The following is a 22,736-nucleotide window of genomic DNA, read 5'->3' as shown; positions in this document are numbered from 1 at the left end:
TGATGGCAGGCAATGGCAGACGTTATGGGGCAATGGTGGGTGATGGCAGACACGATGGGGGGTGATGGCAAGCAATGGCAGATCTGTTACGGGGTGCTGGTGGGCTCTGGTAGAGACAGGTTATGAGGTGATGGTGGATGATGGCAGACACGTTACGGGGTGATGTGGGCAATGACAGACATGTTATGGGGCGATGGCAGGCAAGTTACAGAGTGCTGGTGGGTGATGGGCAGACATGTTATGGGGTGCTGGCAGGCGCTGGTGAGCGATGGCAGGTATTATGGGGGGGTGGTGGGCAATGGCAGACACATACTATGGGGCAATGGTGGGCAATGACAGACACGTTACGGGGTGCTGGCGGGCGCTGGTGGGCACTGGCAGACATGTTACGGAGTGGTGATGGGCACTGGCAGACACACATTACGGGGTGGGCGCGGGTGCTGGCAGACACACGTTACGGAGCGGTGGCGGGTGCCAGCAGCGGCAGGTTGCAGGGTGCAGCCGGGCGCTGACAGACCCACGTTATGGGGCGCTGGCGGGCGCGGGCTGACACACGTCACAGAGCAGTGGTGGGCGCCGGCAGAGGCCGGTGACGGGGCGGCGGCGGGCGCTGGCTGACACCGGTGACGGGGCGGCGGCGGCGGGGGGGGGCGGCGCGGTGCGGCCCGGCGGCGTCTGCCGGCCCAGCAGGGGGCGCTCACAGCGCGCGCTCCCGCCGGCGCCGCCCTGCCCTGCCCGCGCGCGGCCCGCCCCGCCGGCCGCCCTGCCGGGCCCGTGTCCGCCGCCGCGCTGGGCGCCCGGGGCTGCCTGCAGCCGCAGCGGGACGGCCGCCTTTCCGCAGGGCGCCCCGGCTCCCGCAGCAGCTGCGGCCGCCGCTGGCTGCGCTCGGAGCGGTGCGGCTCTACACAGCTGTGAGCACAGCTGTTACCCCCGGGACACCCGGCTGCACCGGCTCCGGGTCGATGGCTTCAAGGGACGCCCCCTCCGTCCGGGGTGGGACCGTGCGTTTCTCCCGGTGTTGTGCAATCCTCCTGCTGGGAAAGGGGAACAAACCCCGCGGGCTGGGGCACCCGGCCGCTCACAGCCCCCGAGGCTGCAGCCGCCTCCCGCCTTGCAGAGGGGGGAGGCTGCAGAGCGGTGCTGAGGGTCGTGGAGGGCTGCAGGCTTTGAAATCAAGCTGGTGAGGCCACTCCTATCCCAACACCCACAAGACACGCCACCACCCCCACCACCCCACCCCCCTTTAATTAGAGCTATCTGGGAGTTTTATTTTACCTCCAGCTAATCTTCCTGGGGGACAAAGAAATAGGGTCTTCAGAAAATCGTCACCCTTCCCACGCACACAGCAGCGAAGCAGGCAGTCTGTGTTCCCTCCTTTTTGTGGCGACAGGAAGGTGAAGGAAAAGGGGAATAATGGCCATTAATGGTTGTTAAGTCCTACCTCCCCTCTATACCCAGAGATGGGCACACGTGGCAATCCCAGGAATGAGGGTAAACTCCTGGGTGCTGTCCTTGGCTCTGGCTTGCCTTCCAGGCTGCTCTCCCTCTGCTTGGTGGCCCTTTCTCACTGCTGGATGTCATCTGCCCAGGGGTCATGGCAAAGCTGATTAGTTTCACTTAAATTCCTCCATGCTTCTTCCTGTCATGACCCTGTGCCTCTGCAAGTATCTGCAAAACTGCCTCATTGTCCTCTGACCAAGCCTCATTTTCCTTAAAAGCTCTTATCTTTCTGCACATCTATGAAAAACTTGACGGTCCATAGGCTGACGGTACCCTGAGATGATTTGTCAGTCACACTAAATCATATTTTCTTACTGTTTCCTTGTGCTGCCTATGTGTCTGGATCTATCTGTTTTCTGTTGTTCTAAAATTTGATTTATAAGCTCTTTGGGACCCAGTGTTGTAGACATATCCCTGTTCCGTGTTTGTACACATTTAACACAGTCAAGTTGTGGTCCCTGAGCAGCATTTTGGGGGCTACAGTAATAAAAATGGTTGTTACTGATACTATGCTACCAAATACTATAAATTTGCCTGATGCTTCTAATTATAAATCCCTGTTCTGGGTATTTATAACTTTGTGAATTTTTATGCTGGGTGTCTGCCTCTGCTTAAATTTTTTTTGGAAAGTTTCAGCAAAAATGGTTATGCTATTTCCCAGAAAAAAGATTAGGAAAAAAGACATTGTTTTGCCAATGTTAATGAATTGGTTGTAAGAATTCTTTTTTGGAAATGCTAGCTCCTCCATGCTTTGACTTGAAGGTTGGCAGGCTGGAGGCATCCTGGTGCCAGACACATAAGTATTTGCCCATATTTGGCTGGATTTAAACCCCTATTCATTAGTAATATGGTAGTCTGGCAGATAAATTCCTCAAAATTCCTGTCTGTCCTGAGCATGTGCTACCTTTTGCATGCCAGCTGCTTTATCTCCACTGACTGATTTGAGCCTCTGCATCCCAGGATTTCCTTGCAGATGCTTTTAGAAGTAGCAGCAAGCTGGCGCATGACTTGTGCCTTCTGTGCCCACACACTGCCAGATCAAGAGACAGCAAGTAGCCACCATCTAACTTGAGTCTAGGCAAGAGGAGACCAAGGTCTCAGATATGGGGCCAGAGAGGGCCAAGAAGCTGAGTTGGAAAAGCATGGGAGCTGATGAGGTTTTCCAAAAAGAAAATAAAAGGAGAAACTGGTTGCACAAGGATGTTGTAATGTAAAACCAGGAAGGAAGAGCAGGGACAGTATGAAAAACTGCGAGACTGGCAAGATCAGAACAGAACAAAGGCAGGGATGAAGAAACTCATGCTCGCTAGATGAAAAGCCACAAGGAGGGATGAGTATAAGGACACAGGTCACCTCTAGACACTGTTGGGATGAGGAGGTAGTTACAAAGGAGAGCAGATCAGATGAGAAACCAGGCTGGGTGAAGAGAGATTGAGGAGGGAGAGATGACTGAGCAGCCTAAGGAGGGAGTTAGGAATGGGAATTAGTGAGAGCTGATTGGAAGGAAGGGAAGGTTCAAACAAAGACCTGAAGTGGGAAAGATGATGGGAACCAGGCTCACTAGATACAGAACTCGTTTGGAGAGTCTGAGCGTGGAGCCAGGATTATGTACGTGGAAGAAAAGAAGAACAAGGAAATAGGGGGCAAAAAGCAGAAACAGGAGAGACTGTGGATGGGAACAGAAAGTTCAGTGTTATGTTCAGTAACGTTTGAGGATGGGACTTCCTATGTAGACAGACAGGAAAGAGAAGCTTTGAGATAAGAAAGGGCTAGAGGGAATAAAGCAAAAAAGGTTAGGAATGTGTCAAGGGAGAAAAGAAAAATCAGAAAAGAAAGACTTGTAAATCAGCACACGTAATCTACGACCATCAAGACTTGAAATTATACCCAGTTGCTGAGACTTGCTGTTTGTCTGCATCTAAAAAGTATCTGTGAAGTTCACTTTCAGACTGTGTCTCATGTTCCTTTAGAAAGCTGGTCCACCCAGAAGGTGACAGCCCAGTCTCACTTTCTTTGGGTATAAGTTGCAGCCCTGTCAATGACCCCTCTGTCCTGTCAATACAATTCCATGTAGGGGAATTGCTAAGAGGATTTTGTTGGCTTTTCAAAGAAACTTAAAAATTGCAAACAAAATTCCCTTCATATAAAGAAAGCTAGCTGCAATACAGGCTCTTAGATGTTAAGGAGCATCGATACTACAGATACCAACTGTAATCTTAATTTAATGTCCTTCTGCGTAGCTGCACGCAGAATGGCTCTATTTGGAATTCACTTTCTTACTTTCATTTCCAACACTCTCGACCAGATATAGATGTGTACGTAACAGCTCATCATGAATTTTGAACTATAGATAATTACAAAGTGAATAAGCATGATGGAGTAATTTTACCGAGCACGGGTGTATACTGTCCATCATAGAACATAGTGTGGGGCATTGTACCTGTATTTAAAAGTTCACATAGAAGTACTGCATCTATCTGTAAGAGTGAGGAAATCTTAGGAAAGTACCTGTGATAACCATTTGCAGTTCCGGTGTTTCTTTTGGGAGAGGAAGGTAACAGGGATCTATAGTCTAGAATCAATGTGTATTTCCCTGTTAATATATATCCCCTTGATTCTGGCTTAGCTTTTGTATGAAGGCACCGGAAAGATTAGGGAGGAACACTGACTTTGGTGCATCCAAGTCACTGATGACTTTCAGCCTCTACGTCACTGTCATTTCTGACACGGATGATGAGTTATGGACCACTTTGACGAGCTTAAGCCATGGCTGAGATCTCACCACTCATGCTAGATGGGATGAATTCCATAAGGAAGGCAGAAAGAAGAGCTGGCAGAATTTATACCAGTGCTCCTCCTTGAGAAAGCATGACTGACACTTGTAGGATGGCGTAACACAGCATTCAGCACATTCCAGTTGTGTACCTGGACTTTACAGGAGCAACTCTGGCCAAAAGCAACTTTTATGCTTATGTCAAGGCAAATATGACCTTTTCTGCCAGATGGAAACCTGTCACAATAATCAACATTTTGGCCACCCAAAATGAGGTTTCTGTAATACTCCTCTGATGTGGAATCATGAATAAGCTGAAGGTTACGAAGAATGCTGAGGCCTTTTGAAAGGAGCTATGTATTGAAAGCTTATGAACTAACTGCTGAACCAGAGTTAGGTCCAACCTTAACTGTGTTTCTCTAGACTCTGCATTTTTCTTGCTTTTTCTTCCTACATCCTCCATTTACAGACTTTTCCCATGACTCTTCCAAGCTGAGGGACTCTACAGATGCCTTAGTGAGGGACCAGGACGTGCACACGGATCTGCTTGCTTCTTAGATTCATGGATACAAACCTCTTTTATGTTCTGAGACGTTTCTTTCATCACAGACACCTTTATTCACCTGCTGTTTGTTCTCAAAAAAGGCATTTCAGAACGGGAGAAAGGAGGATCTAACCCAGGCCTTCCTTCTAACAATGATAACACATTCTTCATTACAGTGTAGGAAGAAATATTTCTGGTTTCTCACTGGATGTGAAAGCAAACCACACAGCCTCATCTTGCTCTGTTGGCCTTCCTGAAAGATCTGAGGATTCTTGTCCTAAAAGAGGCAGGAATGATCTGTGTAGTAGGGAGATAAGCTTTGTGAGCAACCATGTGGTAGAAGGGAAATTTAAGAAGCCTGTAACCATGATGTGGAAAAGTGGTGGAGATGTGGGCTAAGGGTTTCAAGCGCTATGTGGAAACACGATCTGCAGACTCAGCTTGCTCAGCAAAAGCTGGCCCTGCTTTTGCTTTGCCGTATGGGGACCAGGTCAGACAGCTATCAGAGCTCCAGGAAACCTCCCCGATTTCTCTTCTTCTGGCGTTCGCAAGAGCTCCACAGCCTGGATGCAGGGGATGCCATCCATATGTGTGCTCGGTGTATGGGAGGGGTTGTGGCAGCATCCTGGAGCCAGAAGCGTGCTGCTCGGTGGGCACAGCATCACTGGAGGCAGCAGAGCCAGCAGCTGCTGGGCAGCACTGCCACCACCTCACTGCTCCCTGCATGCCCCTGCATGCTGCTCCACGGCTTATAGACCCACAGACCACCAGCAGCTGGTGACACCTGGAAGAAGCTTCATCTCCTTATCTTGCATCTCCGGCTGCTGTGTCTCCAGCAGTGAGACTGGCTGTGCATCTGAGGTTAGAGTTTATTTTCAAATGCACCCCAGTGACAAACTTGATATTTTGGTCCCAGAGCAAAAAACTGTTAAGATAACTGATGTAAAAGAAGTAATTCCACTCAAAGTGGTTTGCAAGAGAACTTATGTAAAAGAAGCCATCCCAGTCAAAGTGCTTTCCAATACAGAATACATGAAACAATAAAATTTGATAATTTTGGTGGTGTAACAAGAAGTTACAAAAAGGATGGTGACAGGAGATGTAGTAGAAGGTACCTGTCCTTTTTGACCTCCTTGGGATGTGATGATTGCTTGGATCCCAGCCACCACAAGTCATGCAACCTCATCCCCACCAGCATTTTTGGTCATTCCACCAGAAGATGGTGATTGATTGTTTTCTTCACATGTGGACTTTGTAATAATGATCTGTCTTTTTCCTTGGAAAGCTGGATTACTCGTTTGAGATTCTTTAGAGCCACCCTGAAAGGCCCATATACTTGTCTGAGGGACCATGGGATGTCCTAGCGAGACAGAACAGAGAAGGGTCCTTAAGGGGACAAATGGGGATCAGACAACAAGCACCAGCAGCATCTGGACAGTTTTAGACATTTAAAAATTAAAATAAAAATTAAAAGGTGGTTCAGCTGATGAAAACTAGCCTGCCAGTAATCACAAACTCTTTTCCCCCTGTATTTCAGTGGCAAACAATGTCATCAGACCACAGGAAATCAGAGCGTTTGAAATGCAAGAGTTAAAAGCGGATACAATTGACAGAAGACTTATGTTTACCTGGTGCAAGACAATATTAATGCATCATGGGTGTTGAGGTAACTCTCTGTCCACGAAAAATACAGGAGGCCAGTAGCCTTTATGTTTTTATGGGAGGGTACAGACCTATTCGTTATGCAACTTAGACCTAGGAAGTGGTATGGGGTTGGTTTTGGCTTCTTTGACATGGTTTTGGATAAGATTTTGGTATGTGGGCTTAAACAAAGCTCAGATTGCAAGCTTCAAGAATTCATCATTTTTAGTGGCTTGCGAAAGTGGTCCAAAAATGAAATCCTGTGGGACAACTGATGTTTGAAGAAACGCCACAATTAAAAATGAAATAGGGAACATGAAGTAGCTATTGGAAAATGTGGTTCATTTTATAATACGATTGAATAATAGAACAAACACTTATGAACCCGCAACTAAGCCTGAAAGTGTGGGACATGGTTTTAGATAGAAATAATATGCAGCCAACTGTTTCAGAAATAAGTGAGGTGCTGTAATTGGTGAGGTCCTGAAATGTGTGTGCTGCCAGTTTTTAAATGCACCAGGCAAACCTGAATTTCTATTTGTTTTGACTCAATCCCCTGAAATAAATTTGGATCAGATATTTAAAATCCAATTATGCTATCTGCCATATTTCAAATGCTAAAATAAGCCCCCCAAAAGGAAATAAGGTCTCCTTACTGCTTTCAAGTGGGTATTAGTGCTGGGAACAACCAAAGAACACTATCATCTTGGTATCCTCTCGGTTAACACGATGGTTTCACTTCACTTTTGACTCCCACTAAAGCAATGGTATATTGGAAAAAAAACACAGGAACTTCTTTCTCCCCAGTAAAAATATACATGATGCTCATTAAAACCCAAACAGGTTGCCAACGCACCCACATGCTTTATGGTTTATGTTGTGTTTTTTGAGTGAAAACTTCTCAAGCATATGAAATTGAGAAAAAAACAAATTCCAATTTTTTATATTTTTTTGGTAGCGGAACTCAAGGAAAAACAAAGGACTGGGGCAAATTTTCCACAGTAAACCTATTGTCCCCTAGCTTGAAGTAGAATAAAATTTATCATGTACATTACTTCTTTGGGACCGGGGGTTTTCACATACTTTGATAATATTGGAAGTAGAAAAACATGGAAAACAAAAAGTAGGTGTTTCCTTTTTTTTTTTTTTTCCCCAGCTTTGCTCTCAGAGGAATTTTGTGATGGTCCTCAGGAGCTTTTGACGGTAGATGTGAAGAGGACAGTAGGGAATGCACGCTAAAAACAGCCGGATACACACTGAAGTTCAGCTCCCAGAGGAGTGTCATATCCTTTGCACACTGCTGGCTTAGCAGGGAGGCCTGGGAGAGCTCTGGGGTATGAGACAATGAGCTATTCTGTGTATCCTTCCCACTGTACTTGGCAGTATTTTCCTGTCACGTGAGCATTTATCTCGTACAAAAATCCCATATGAACAATCATGGTCCTTGTGATGAAAAAAATGCTGATGGCTAATTCCGTGCATGAATTGAAGAACTTTCAACCAGACTAAGAGGTGCTCCTGATATTGTACTGCATTGGATTGATTGTTTCAGCTTTCCCCAATTTCTGTACTGTGAGGAGAACAAAGCATTTTTTTTAAAAAAATAATTGCTATTTCCCTTTAACTTGGGCTTAGCAAGAGTATCATCTTGTAGCAGCAATTTGCCAGTTAGCACAATCCTCTCTATTGATGGAAGTCTGGAAAAATGTGGAGTATCTCTGGATTTAAGCACTTTTATCAGATTTGGACCCGTCTGGGCTCCTTCTGCTGCTGTTTGCTTTCCCCGCTTGGCTTTCTGGTGACCTTCCCATGGACGAAGCCCCAGGCTGAGAGCACCCTGCTTGGTCGAGGTCCTACCCCACCCTCTACGTAAATAATGATCTCACCCCAAGGTCTCCTATGATTTATTTGGCGGGGGTGAAATTCTCCCACCTTCTTTGGACTAACAGTTTGAAATGTTTTTTTTTCACGTATCCACTTGCACTGACAAATTCGTCCCTAGCTCCTGCATCCTGCCTGCTCCAGCCTGGCCTGCGTCCGCAACCATGCTCTATGTCTAGGCTGTAAAATTTCCTTTCTTTCCTGGCATCTCTAATCAGGCTCTTCCTCAGCTCCGAGAAATCCACTTACTGTGTCCCAGGCTTGAAGAGACCACTGGCCCTGCTTCCCTTTGGCTGCCAATCTTGCTGCTGCAGCTTTTTCTGCTTTCCTCTTTTTTTTTTGCCCCTATGACCTGTTGGGCTTTTAAGTCTTGTACTATTCAGGTGGGGGTCTTAGATGCCAAACAAGAGACCATTGTTCATATTGTTTCATTCCTGAAACAACATCATACATTTTATTTGCCCCATTCTGGGTACTGTGAGCTGTAGCGTGGAGGGCAAATACCTTTCCTAGTATTTCTAAAGGTTGAAATAAATAATGAACACAAAATTGGAGAGGTTGTCATCGTCTCCCAGACTTTCCACTCTGGAATGATTAATTGTTTCTTCTGTTTAACTCCATAAGAAATCCGAGCAGAGATTTTCTGCAGCCTTCTTCCAACACCTTGCAATCAAATGCTTGAACCATGTCACCTAAGATCTGTGTCACCCGCACCACCATCCCAGCTGCCCCAACACTGCTTTCATGTCATCAGCATCCCTACCAGCAGTTTCCCTCCTAAAGAAATGCAAACTTGGTGTTAGTGCCACTGAAACCCCGTGACTCCAGAATTACATTTATTTGAACCCTTTGTACGTGCATAAAGATCAGCCTGATGACATTTTTTTGCTACGTTTTTTTAGTTCTGAATAGACGTGCAACAAAAACACTGCACCAGTGCTGGCAGCCTGTAGTCCCAGATAGCCCCTTTACGTTACCACTTCCTTCCAGATTTTTGTCATTGTTGGACGCAAGCGCGAGGGGCGGGTTTGTCTCATCCTTTGACCTTCCACATCTCCTGTGACAGTAATTTTCATCTGACCGACATCTAAACATGTGGGTTGGCATCCAGCTAATTTTATGCAAAATTTGAAAATTCCTCAAAGTAATTTCATTTCCTTTGGCGCTGAGCCAATGAAGCCTCTCCCTCTGTTTGTCATGCTTGTCTTGAGGGCTCAGACTATTTTCTTGCCATTTCCGGAATGGGAAGAGGGAGGGAGGGAGGAAGGAAGGAAGAAAGAAAGCAAGGATGGAAGGAAGGAAGGAAAGAGGGAGGGAATGGAAGAAAGAAGGAAGAAAGAGGGTTTGATCAAACTGCACAGTAACACGATGCAAGCAATAATTCTTCAGGATATTGATCCATTTCCAACTATTTTTACTAAGCAACAGTCAGACCCTGCTAGACAGCTGCACTCAGACGTTTTGAGGTAATGTTTGAACTCTCACAGGTTGAAACCTTTTAGAAGGGTGATGGAGTTTTCTACAGTGACTTCACCGAGCTTGTCTGCCCAGACGGTGTTGAGTGAAAGTGCCTCTTTTTAAAGATAAGGCTTAAGTGGTCATGGATTTAAGAACCTCACAGTTTTAGTGAAGCTTGCAGTGTAGAAGTACCTATGCTGTACACAGCTCTATCTCAGCTGAAACCAAGACAACATGTATTCCATACTTCTATATTTTTGAAACTTACTTTGATTCAAATACCTAGAAGGAACAATTCTTAAATTCTGAAACTTATCTTAATATTGATACTATTTTTTACCCAGGTAAAAGTGAAAGCTCTTTTGGATCATTAATAAGAATAAAAAATATTGGCACACAGTTAAAAGCCTAAAAGCTTCCAAGTGATATTACATCACACTTTTAACAAACTTGTGATTCCTCCTAGCTGACTTCATTATTTGAGGACTACTTTACCTGAGCCATTAACCAGAAGCATTATTAAAAAAATCAGAGTTCCTGCAATTCTCACTCAACTTTTTCTGAAGTTCTTAGGACAAGCCAGAAATGTGAACTTCCACAACGGTATCACATCATCACCTGGGCATTTTATTGCATCCATTTTCACATAAGGGCACTGACACAGAGCACGGGGATGTGACTTGTCTAGTAACAGCGAAGTCTTTTTTGGGGGAGGTAGCATGAGTACAATTAATTTTTTCCACTGTCAGTAAAAGAATTAATCACATTCTTTATCTTAAAGTCATTTCTGAATTTAAAGAGACTACTTTTATCTTTGCGCTTGGGTTGTTAGCAGAATCAGGCTTCCACAGTACAAACCCCTTAGGAGAGGGTCCTATAGCTTTCTTGCCTTGCACTCGCTTGCCATGGCAGAAAAAATAACTGGGCCCCAGCCAAAGGCTCCTGACTTCCCATTTTTGACGGTGTGTGAGACCTCACCCTTTCCACAGAGACCGGGAATACTATGGAAGTGAGCAGCGAGGGATCTATCAGGAATGCTGTGCCTTGTAAACACAGCCAGCCCTCCCAGCAGGGCTCCCGGCCCTCATTCTAGGGATTGAAACAAAATATTTCTTCATCACTTCTGAATTTTAGAGCAAATACAGAACGAGCACATGGTCTCTCCAAACCTCAGACAATTTACTTTGGCTACCAATACACCCACAGAAAGAGTTTTGCGATTTATATATTTATCCTTTCCTTACTTAGTATTGATTCTAAATAAAGAAGAAACCATGCTTGACGGGAAACCTATGAGTAAGGACATGTGAATTAAAGAGTTTGTTTTATCTACCCACTTTCCTTTTACTGCTGCCAAAGAAAAAGTTTTCTTCTTTGTAGTAAAAGTAATGGTACTCTGCATATAATCACTATGATATAGATTAAGTAGAAGCTTAGTTTTCAGGTATTGAGTACTGAGAAACTATTAAATGATTATTCCTACTCCATTATTCATATTTCATTAATCTTATCAAATCTTCCGAACAAGTAACATATGCTGACAAGCATTCATAAAATTCAGCTTTCTTATTTGCCTATCACTACAATCTGTCATTTTATACATCTAATATATTTAGTTTAAATTTATCAGATTTTATGTCTGCAGCAGAAGCAAAAAGGAGATACTTCTGTGACAGCAAGTGTCATGGAGGAAATTCATCTGAACAGACAACGCTCTTATGTTTCTAAAGTTCTAATAATTTTATTTTACATCCGTATGCTTCTATCAGTGGTAAAGTCCAGCCATTTTTCCTCAATGGATAAGTTTAAAATAATATTTTTGTTATGTCTGTGGAGAACTATAATAACCTTGAACCAGCACTCCAGATGCAGGTTGCACTATATAATTAGGTACTCTAGATAAACATTACTGCAGAAGTTAGAACTGAATGAACTTTTAAGGCATGGAAAGAAAGGGAATTATGATCCAGTGGTAAGAATACACTTCGGGCAATGGTCATGTAACGATGTTTTCCTGATGATAGTTTTACCCATTTGTTTTAGTAAATAAGGCTTGGAAAAAGAATTAGGACTGTTTTTTTAATGCATGCTCACTCCTTGTTTTCAAATTTCAACACGATACATATTACTGCAAGGTAGGAAGAAAAAGCAGCTTGGCCCCTAAGGACTTGTACGCACCCAGTTTGCAGCTTCCTTAGAAACTGCACAGTTTAGTTTCACTGATGTAACGTCAACATTTGCCAGTATTTTACTTTATAGAAACGGCCATCAGATGTATGTGGGACCTGATGATACGGCTGATGGGAAGAAAAGTAAAAATATTTCACAGAGAAAACAAAACCCCACAGGAAGATGCTAGTGGGATGCAGAACCAGCAATACTCTTTATATGTGCCTGGTTACCTGTTCTCCACCCAGGGGTGTGAAATACGGGCAGCTGCTTCTGTGCCACCGTGGCTTTCGAGTCCAGGTGATAAACTTGCTCATCTAAGCAACAGAGGTGAATATAGTGTGATATTGCTCCATGCAAGTAAAAAGGGCTACAGCTATTGCTGTGGCATTGCCAGTTGCATGGGCACACTTGCGCTGAGGCCAAACACCCTGCTGAAGTCATTCCTGCTGATTTCCAAAGGTTTTGGAGGTGGCCTTGTGGTTAAACAATGCTCCGTGAGAGATCTGTACTACACAGGTGAATGGTCTGCCCATATGCCTGGCCCAAATAAATACAAAGGTGATTTTTTACTCCTTGGTGTGAGTCTATAACGTTGAAACTCAATTTGAAAAATTCTGGATGATTTCCTCCTATGCCAAAATCAAACTGCCTTAATGGAAGCTCTGAATTGGTTCGTCATGTTGATAATAAGGCTTCACTGGTAGTAACAGAGGGCATCTACTCCTCACCAGTGCTCATACTCTGCATACCATTTTCCTTACTCATGCCTTGATTTTAGTTCTGGGAAAGTGTCCCATGCCTAAATTAGAAATGAAGGAAATGGGTGCCTGCAAGCAAAATAGGACTGTAAAAGGAGAGAAACTTGAAAGTTTAAAAAAAAAAAAAAAAAAAAAAGGAAAAAGGACAATGCTTGTCGATTGGACAGTGCTAGGGGTATTCTCACTGAACTTGAACAGCAAATATAAAAAGATTTCTGAAGTGGATGTGAAACATCCAGTTTAGCTTCTGTGAACTGTCAGGGGCAAGCTGATCCATGGCATAAGCCTATGAGCAACACATACTCAGTTCAGTTTTGGTGGATGTTGAAGGACAGATGTCCAAGTCAGTTGACTCCAGTGTATTAACATGTACTGCTTTAACCGAGACATGGAATGGCCTGTAAACTGCCTCAGGTCCCCAAATGAATGAAATGAGAAGGATATGTTTATGTTTGAGTGTCATTTCAAGATCTTTTTCCAGGAGAAGAGCAGTGAAACTAGGAATGCAGCACACAGCTGGGTGCGACCACCTGCCTGTCACAAAAAACTGAGTAACTTACCCAGCCAACGTCAAATAGACACACACAAAAGCAGGTACTTCAGCTATAGAAATTACTACAGCAATCACCAAAGATGCACTGTTGCTTTCCCCTTCTTGTACAGTGAGTAGCCTAGATAAACTATCATCTCCCAGGTGCCTTACAGTGCTGTCTTTCTTGCTTTCTTTTTTTACCCCTTTTCCTGTTTTTTCCAGTCAGATTACTTGGAAATGGATCCCTGAACCTCGATGTATATGGTCCTTGCTTGGTGATCTTTCTGAAGTGATCTCTTCTTTTTTTTCTCTTGGAGCAGCAATTGTCATCCATCAGGGCCCAGATTTGCTTTACATCCTATCACACCAACTCCAGGAGAAACAGAAAAAAAAATAAAATCATAGGTCTGGAGTCCCTGAAAATTTTTTTGGAGTCTTGCTGCAGTGACAGGAGCCTTTAATGTTCGTTACACCCTTAACCCTGTGTCTCTCTGAGTCATGATTCCCTTCAAAGGAGGTGATAAAAAAAAAAGAAGTCTAGAAATTGCCTTTAGATCAAAAAGCAACTTGAGACTCTTTATTTCTCCTGTGGGAAATCCTTCATTTTCAAGACAGGCTCATCTATCAAAATAAACTATGGTGGCATTTAAATACTCTTCCTTAGTAATTATGTTTCACTTTACAGTTTTGTAATTAGTTGTTATTTCTAATATGCAGTGGCTGCAAAGCTCTACGTGCTCATAACTCATGGTTGAGGTCTTGAGACAGGACGTTTCTTTGTGTGGAAGGGAATCACAAGTGCCTCTGTCTTTCTAAATCATAGGTTTGGTGAGCGGGGAGCAGCCGCTTTGTCAGTGACTTGGAATAGCATGCCTGAAGGTGAGCTGCAGAAAAGGTGATCTGGAAAATGCAATTTACATTAGCATTCAAAAAAGCCCTTCATAATTTTTTAATATCCAAACATCCACAGTGCAAATGGTTGGAGTATAAGTAACCATAGGGAAGAAGCAAAGTCTTGGCAAAGACTTAGAAATGGTTACACAAGGGGAAGTTTGTTCCTTAGCACTGAAAATAAATGAATCGCGGTGTAAAGCCAGGGATCTTTTCTGGGACCAGGGGTATCGCAGGCACTGACGCTCTGCGGGAGGAAGCAGGCAGCCAGCTAATTAAAGTCTGCTGATGATTAAGTTGTTTTCAGTAATAAAAAGTATGGAGGCTTGTGAGATGTTAGATGGATTTATATACACTGGACATTTCCCACATGATTAACGTGTGTAAATATATTGATGTCAATGTGCTTTAAACAGAAACACCTTCTCCAGCACATACAGGACCTGGAAACTGCCAGGAATTTTTATGGGAAAGCTCAAGGACATTGTGACATCCTCCTTGATGATCTGGACACCTGTGCCTTTACAGGTGCAGATCAAAACCCAAGACGAGAGTCCATGTGCCTGAAAGAGCGGGAGCACACCTGGGCATCTTGCACAAGAGTGCGTCCCCACCTGCAGAGCTGGAGGGAGATGCCTGGTGGGGCAGAGGGATACCCTGCATGGGTGGCTGCCGGCATGCACCGCACCGCCCGGGCTTACCCACAGTGGCACCAAAAGCGGAATCATTGTGGCAAACAGAGAAACCCAAAGAGCCACAGTGTTTGCCTGCAACTCCACTGTGCGAGTTCTGACACCACAGTAAGGTCAAGCAACCTGGACATCCCTCTGGCTGTCTGCCTGCTCACCCAGGTAGAGACCCATCACCTCAGCCTCAAACTTCAATACCACATTTAGCTGGTGTCAACGGGAAACAGCCTCTGACAGTGAGGTGGCGTTGCAGAAGGAGGCTATATATAGGTATGTACTCAGAAATGGTGTGTACTTCTGGAGGTTGAGTTCAAGGAACCAGGGTAAGTTTCCACCAGGCTAGGAGGAAATGGGGAAGCCTGCAAATCAGTCTGAGTCAGGCCTTCAGGGAAGCCTTGGGGATGCAGCCCATCTTGACACTCGCCTTGCTTTTCTCGCTCCTTTGTTGTTGTCAGAAGAAGGTTTTTCTCCACAAGAGGTGGCTTCGCAGCAGATAGCTCTGCCTGAGCCCTGGCAGGGCCACTCCTGCTGGTGGGGTGGCCGGGGCAGCCGCGGGGCTCTGCTGCCCGTGGTGTCCCCCAAGTCCCGCTTCCAGTGCCCCTCCTTTCCCAGTAGCCCTTCGACTACCAACCCTTTCGGTACGACCACCCATCTCCTTTCCACCGCTCAGTGATCTGTTTCACAGGGGTTTCTGTTTCACAGATTTCCAGTTTGTATTGTGTCTCTGGTATCTGGAGTATCACTCAACTGGCAATGCCACCCGTGCAGGGTGCTTATTAAAGGAACCTTTACTAACTCCTTCCCTGCTGTTCTCATGAAAAATAGCAGAATGTGAAATACAAACCCCTGTTTAGCCTTCATAAATATAATGCTTAAGCAGTGGTAAAGCATCGAGAACATCTGAAATCACTGAAGAGGCTAACGAAAACAGAAGTTGTATACGTAGATACCAATACATTTTCATTTACTTCTTTCTATTAACTGGGTTTCCTTGACTGTGTCCACAGCGATCTCAATTGTAATTATGTAGCAGTTAACCTGTTCCCCATGCCTAACATAACCCATAATTAGTTGTCTCGTGTCCACAGTTTATGACTCAACTCCGTGTGGTTTTTCTATATCAAAGGCTTGGTTACCAGATTTTTTTTTTCTTCACCACAGTACTTGTGCCTGCACTGGCAGAGGGCAGCAAAACCTGAGCACATCTGTTTTGTTTGAGGACAAAACCACCAGAAACCCAGACAGTTTTATGATTTTACTTGGGTGCTTTCCAAATACTACACAATCTTGTAGGAGAAACTGTTTTCTTGAGGAACGACCCATATAATAGTATATTCAAGTCATCGGTTGAACCTAGAAGTAAAACCTTCTCAACCCAAATGCTATCTTTGTGCCTTATCTGGAGACAAAGGTGACAGAAATGTACATCTTGGGATGGGGATGAGCTATTCTTCTCCATTGACAGGCAAGAATTTTCTATAATGAATTCATAAACCTCTACGTTAATTATGTTTCACTATCTCTTAGGGCTCCTCATGTGGATGGATAAGATCATTCCGCATGAGATAATAGATTACTTTGATAAATAGATAGCTTTGCTGAATAAGATGAACATTTTAATAAGGGTTTAGGCGAGTTTTCCGTTTGATTAATTTTGCAGTGACAAATGGGCAGAAGAGGTGTGCATAAACCAAACGGGCCATTTCGAGTAATATAAGAATACAACCAACCTCTGTTCAAGAGTGGTTGGAGGAGAACCGTTAAACGAACTGGCCTAGACGCTACCCTAGAGGCAAGCTTTCTGACCACCCTGGACACTGGGTGCTCAGCTCTGCTGCTGCACCCGAGGGGTGGCTGCAGCAGAAGAGTGGTGTCATCAGCGCTGAACTATGTCCTCTCCACCAGACTGGAACTGATACTGCTGGGAAAGTTTCAGGTTGTTTATTTTTGCAGGAGGGATGTATTTTCCCTCCTTAAATCACTGCTGGGGACAATTATGTCAAAGTTGTGATGTAGCCATCGCCAAGTAGCCCTCATTAATGAGTCTTGTGGTTAAAGGAATAGAGCAGTTACAAAGGTCTTGTATCAGATAAGAAAGAAAAATTCCCTGGGAAGGACTTCTGTTTTTTTCCAAATGCAGTGGCAGTTTTATATGAGATTTGTTTGTTGAAGTCTGCCATTTTCCCATCAAGGCTGTGTGGTTTTGTTCAAGGAAGTGATAAGCAAAGTCTGATGTATGCCGTCGATGCTTTTGCAGAGTGGGCAGTCTGTCTTTCCCTGATTTTCCATTTCTTGAGTATAGTTCTTCTGGCAACAGAGCAATGAATACAAAATCTCTTGTATAATTTTCCTGGCAGGAAGGAATAAATGATGTACTAATGCTTTGGCTCTTGAAGGATTATTAATTAACACACATGAATAACTGAATTGTGCTTCAGTAGAAGGGGAAAATACCATGGCAGATGATTCAGTTAATATGGCCCAAATTATCTTACACCAAAATATTTATAAAATTAACCCTGATGAACTTTATGTGAGATTAACCAGATCAGAGCCAGGACCATTGACCTCCAATTCTTCCAGCTTCTAGCTACACTTCAGTAGGACCCACTCAGAAGCGGTGGCCCAGAGGGGAGGAGTTACTCAAGTGCAAAATCTACTGCACATTTCAGATCCCTTTGCAACGAGGGAGCAAGGGAGATAGTAAGCTGACCCGACTTTCATCAAAGTTAATAGTAACCAGAAGGACAGACCCTTTGAGTCTGACCTGTGGCCAGGTTCTGACAGAAACCTCTGGGCAAACTCCTGAGAGCTGCAAGTAACAGAATGAGCAACACTGAAATTAGCCATGATTCTAATTTCTCTTGAAGAAGGTACTGCTATTTTTCAGTCAGTTTTAGTATCTGTATTAATAATACCATGCAGTTGTTTTGCTATTTAAGGTTTGAAGTGATGGATTGCTGATGCTGCAGCTTTTCCCATCTCAGCAAAAAGGGATGTTTACTGTCATCCTTTCTCATGATAGAGCAATGCAAGGCACCCATATATGCGTAAAGGACAGTGTACCTTTTCACAAATAAAAGTAGACATTTTGCAGCTGTGGCTTTTAAAGAAGTATCTAGTTCTGCCTGTTTCCTGGTTAGCAAAACTGAAAGTAGGACTTTCTATTAAAGTAATGACAGCAGGAATTCAAATGTCATTATCATATAGTTTTAGATCAGCCCACTAATATCTACTGGCTTAAGTAAATGTTATTTATATTTGGGGGAAAACCTATGAAAAATTGGACGTGACGTCTTTCCAAGGGAAGATTTTTCTTGTAAGGTTTTCTGTTTGTTAGATCATCAGATATTTTACAAACAAAACAAAACCAAACAAAAAACAGGACCCGTAATTTTTCAACTGGAAAAGGCTAAGAAATCAAACCAGCCAAGAAATGGTAAGAAAACATTTCAGACATAAAGGCAACCAGAAAGCAGAAATTACTGGTAGTTCATGGACTTTTATGTAGAGGAACGTGAATAAGATTAATAAACTACAAATTAAAAAGACACATTAACATGAGACATTGTGGGTGGTAGAACTTAGGTCTCTAGGAATCATCTTTTCACTAAAATAGAGTTTCATGTGAGTTCGGAGAATGTATTTTAGCAGTTGTGCTTGCAGCCTTTTGAAGATGGCATTTGACCACGGGTGTTCATTTTATTCCTTTGCAGTCCTGGAAACGAAGGACAAGGTACAACTTGAGTTCATAAGTATGTGTTGCATACCTAACCTAAGTCACCTTGTCCCTTTTCTGTGGGTCAGTTTGTTTATGGGGAAATGGAAATAATGTTCTCATTCTTCACAGGAGTGTGGTGCTTCTTTCTATATAAAACCACCTTCATACAGGCGGCACTTGAGAGTAAAATTGTACAGAGAAAGAGAAACATTTAGGGGTTGGATCCAGCTCACTGAACTTAGGCAGCTAACTTGTGGATAAACTTTGGAATCTAATACCTTTTAGCTGACAACACTGTACAGTACAGTGTACAGTACAGTTCACTGTACAGTAAACGGAGAGAAGCAGGTTTCTGAAGACCCCTGGGATGGATATCTTCCTTGCTTAACAAAATGCATCTATGTTAAGCAAGGAAGAATTTTCTTCTGCAAGCCTTCTGAGGCATCTCCTTTCTTCATGGACAACTTAGGCACTTAAGGAATAACTTTTTTTAGGTGCTAAAACTATAGCACAAATCCAAGGTTTCCTGGTTGAGCAGGATGGATCCTACCTAGTGTTTTCGCACTTACAAAGAGACCTGCTAAGTCTCTGAATGTTTGTCTGTGAGCTGGGTTGATTACAGCAGAGAAATGACAAGAAATGACACCTGGGGTATTTTTTTCTGGATTCGAAGCCCCAAAGTGAAAACATTTCATTTGAATATTCAAGGAAAGGATTGAAAAAAGAGCAGCCTGTTCTATTTGATTATCGAACTCTTCATTTCATAAGTGGTTGCTGCAATAAGCAAACTTTCCCTGTAATTGTGGTAGCGCACAGCCACCGCTCTCTCTAGCTGGTTGGCCCATTTGAGATGAGAGTCAAAGCATGCTGCCTGTTTTAGCATTTAATCCCAACAGTTTAGAACAACCACAGCCTTATAAGTATATAATTCATCTCAGTTCCCTGTGAAAGTTTTCAGGATTCTCATGGTCATCCCAGTTTTTAAAGATGGACTTTTCAGGCCACCAGAAGCTTATATGAACACCCCTTTGTACATCTCCTCTCCATATTTTCCACCTCCCAGATTAGATACTGTCTGCTGTGTTGCTTGTTGTAGAGGTCGATACAATCCAGCTTCTCACTTAGACCTCTATTTAGAGGTCTATGTTGGCCAGTCTGGCTTTCAGCAGTGACGCAACTTTATTATAATAATAATGCATTTTAATTTATGGGCATCCACGCCTAAAGGATACTGGGCATCTTAGCAAAACCAACTAAAAACTAAATGACAATAAACAAAGGCAAAAGGCCTATAAAAAGAGAGCTTGGAAGCCAAGAGCTTAAAATCTCTGCACAACAAAACAAGAAAGGAAATGAGAAAGTCAGAAGCCTTGCCTGCAAATGTGTTCTGGCATATGCGGGAGGCAGCGTTCCTGAGGCCAAGGAGGAGACCAGCTTTACTGACCTTCCAAGTGGAACGGACAATGACCAACACCATCAGCCTGAACTGCCGAGAAAGACACAGAGCTGCTGGAAGCGGCTTCCTCTTACTTTGGAACAAGGAACTTCATTGAAAAAGCCACGCTGTTCTTGAAGTTACATTGCCTCTTTTCACTTCCCTAAAAGGGTCCACTGAAAAAGCATCTTCCCCTCTGGGTTTCCTTCCATTCGTCTGAAAAGACGGCACCTGTTCTCTCACATGGCTGCAATGGTCCTACAGCATTTGAGCTCAAATTGGCTAATTTTGATGAAAAACTCACTATAATTGCATACATGTAACTACGCTACACATATATAGCTAACTAGTCTGTATATACACTAACTACATCAGAACGCAAAGTAGTAGCTTGGAGAAAAATGCAGAAGGCATGTTAACTTAGGTTCGGGTTTGTCCCTTCAGCAGCTTTTATTTCTGTGCCTCGAGTGGCTGATCTGTGAAGTGAGGATACTGATCTGGATCGGTGGAAAATACCATAGACATGCTAAGTCTCCTCTTGGTCACTTACCTCTGCTGGCAGCAAACCCCAGTCTCAGCATGGGTGTCTGCATTGAGGCACACTAACCCCTTCTGCTCTGCCAGCCCCCCCCTCCCCCCCCCCCCCCCCAGCATCTTTTGGGGTACATTGCTTTTACCTGGGTCTATTCATACTTGAACAAAGCCCCTGACTGGAGGTTTTGTCCTCTCTTTGGAGGAGCTAATAGCAATTAAAAAACAAGTCTGCTGAAACAACTTTAAAAAATGGGGCTTTGGGTTTTTCAGCCTGTAATTACAGCATCAGTTCCCTTTTATGCTTCTAAATTACATAGAAGCAAGCTGCCCTGTTTTCTGATGTTTTATTATTTTAAATTACCCAGTGGCTTTGTGGGGAAAGAGTAAGGGAGTATTTTTGGTGGTGTTACACATGCGACGCCTTCCCCATTAGCTCTTGTGATTCTTCCTCACTCCCTAAGGTTCGCTTCAGGAGGAATGGAAATTAATTTGCTTCAAGAGAAAGGGTAATAAAGAATGTCCCCTTTGCATGATTTAGTCAGCTTGAAACAAACTCTTAAATCATGCACATCATTTTTAACAGAGGCTTTGCGTTAACCAGGATTAAGCAGGCTCTGTTCTTGCTTCAAAACAAAATTTTCCGGGTAGTCTTGCAGCACAATTGGCATGGGCCTTGGCACAAGGAATGAAATGGGGCCCTTGGGCCAGCCAGCCACAAATGTCACCCCCACCTACCCCTACGGCTCATCCCAGCTTGGCACCCACGCGCCCCTGCACACGGGCCTGGGTCCAGCTGCGTCACTCATGCAGGCGCTGTGGACTCCGCTGGATCCAGCTGTAGCCTGGAGCAACACGTTGGCGTGTTTTTGGAGGGATCACTGATCCATCTTTCAACAAAGGTCAGCTATGTCTCAGCTTTCCCTGGAGCTCTTGCCTTCTGCTACAATTTTCCCTCCATCCCTCCAGTTTGAGAGCATGTGTCTTTCAGGTTTTCCCCCTTACACTAAGGACGCGGGTTTCAGCTGACTGCCCATGGCAGACTGTCTCACAGTTTGCACCAGCACTTGTCTCCCCAGGTAGTTGCACCGCCACAGAAGGACTGGGTGGGGGTTGGCAATGAGATAGTGAAAAAAAATTCACGGTGCCTTTGTGTTTAAATACTTAAATCACTGCATCCAGAAAATGTTCCACCTGGGGATCTGCAGGCTTTTGGTAGAGCACATGGTGGGTTCCCTGAGCATCCATCCCACCAGTTCACCACACTGGGTACAATAGAACAGAATAGAATGGAATAGGCTGTTCCAGTTGGGAGGGATCTACAATGATCATCTAGTCCAACTGCCTGACCAATTCAGGGCTGACCAAGTAAACCCTGTTATTAAGAGCATTGTCCAAATGCTTCTTAAACACTGACAGGCTTGAGGTGCTGACCACCTCACTAGGAAGGGAGTTCCTGTGTTTGACCATCCTCTTGGTACAGAAATGCTTCCCATGTCCAGTTTAAACCTCCCCTGGCACAGCTTTGAACCATTCCTATATGTCCCATCACTGGATACCAGGGGGAAGAGATCAGCACCTCCCTCTCCATGTCCCCTCTCAGGAAGCTGTAGAGAGCAATGAGGTCGCCCCTGAGCCTCCTTTTCTCCAAACTAGACAAGCCCAAAGTCCTTAGCTGCTCCTCACAGGACATTTCTTCCAGACCTTTCAACCAGCTTTGTTGCCCTCCTTTGGATGCATTCAGGGACTTTCACATCCTTCTTAAATGGTGGGGCCCAGAACTGCCCACGGCACTCGAGGTGAGGCCGCACCAACACTGAATACAGCGGGATAACCACCCCTTTTGACAGCTGGTTATGCCATGTTCGATGCCCCCAAGGATGCGGGTGGCCCTCCTGGCCACCCAGGCACACTGCTGGGTCACGCTGAGCCTGCTGTCACCCAGCACCCCCTGGTCCCTTCCTGCCGGGCTCCTCTTCAGCCGCTCCTCACAATTTATACTTGTCCTTGTGTTGTTCCATCCTAGGTGCAGAATCCGGTATTGAGACTTGCTGAATTTCATCCCATTAATCACAGCCTGGTGCTCCAAGCTATCTAGATCTCCTCGCAAGGCAACTTGTTCCTCAGGAGGGCCAACAGCACCTCCCAGTTTGGTATCACCAGGAAACTTGCTACTGGTGCCTTCAGCTGGGCTAATGTGCATTCTACTG

At 44.4% G+C, this 22,736-nt stretch overlaps 1 long non-coding RNA gene across 4 annotated transcripts in view; it reads right to left on the bottom strand.

The window, feature by feature from the left end:
- The window catches only part of LOC129735648 (uncharacterized), a 29,886-nt gene extending 9,736 nt beyond the window's left edge, over positions 1–20,150 (bottom strand). For 2 of the 4 annotated variants that reach the window (XR_008731436.1, XR_008731438.1), the window contains exons 1-2: positions 20,005–20,150; positions 1,276–18,557 (exon numbers count right to left, since the gene is read on the bottom strand). This is a non-coding gene — a long non-coding RNA (uncharacterized LOC129735648). Of the gene's footprint in view, positions 1–193; positions 1,035–1,275; positions 18,558–20,004 lie in introns of those variants that run through there. The other 2 variants (XR_008731437.1, XR_008731435.1) reach the window with 2 other exon arrangements.
- Between the last annotated feature and the right edge of the window lie 2,586 nt (positions 20,151–22,736).

This window comes from Falco cherrug, chromosome 3 (assembly GCF_023634085.1).
Source record: "Falco cherrug isolate bFalChe1 chromosome 3, bFalChe1.pri, whole genome shotgun sequence".
NCBI classification, from domain to species: Eukaryota; Metazoa; Chordata; class Aves; order Falconiformes; family Falconidae; genus Falco; species Falco cherrug.
The sequence above is the reverse complement of the archived record's forward strand: the minus strand, read 5'-3'. Positions and strand labels throughout refer to the sequence as shown.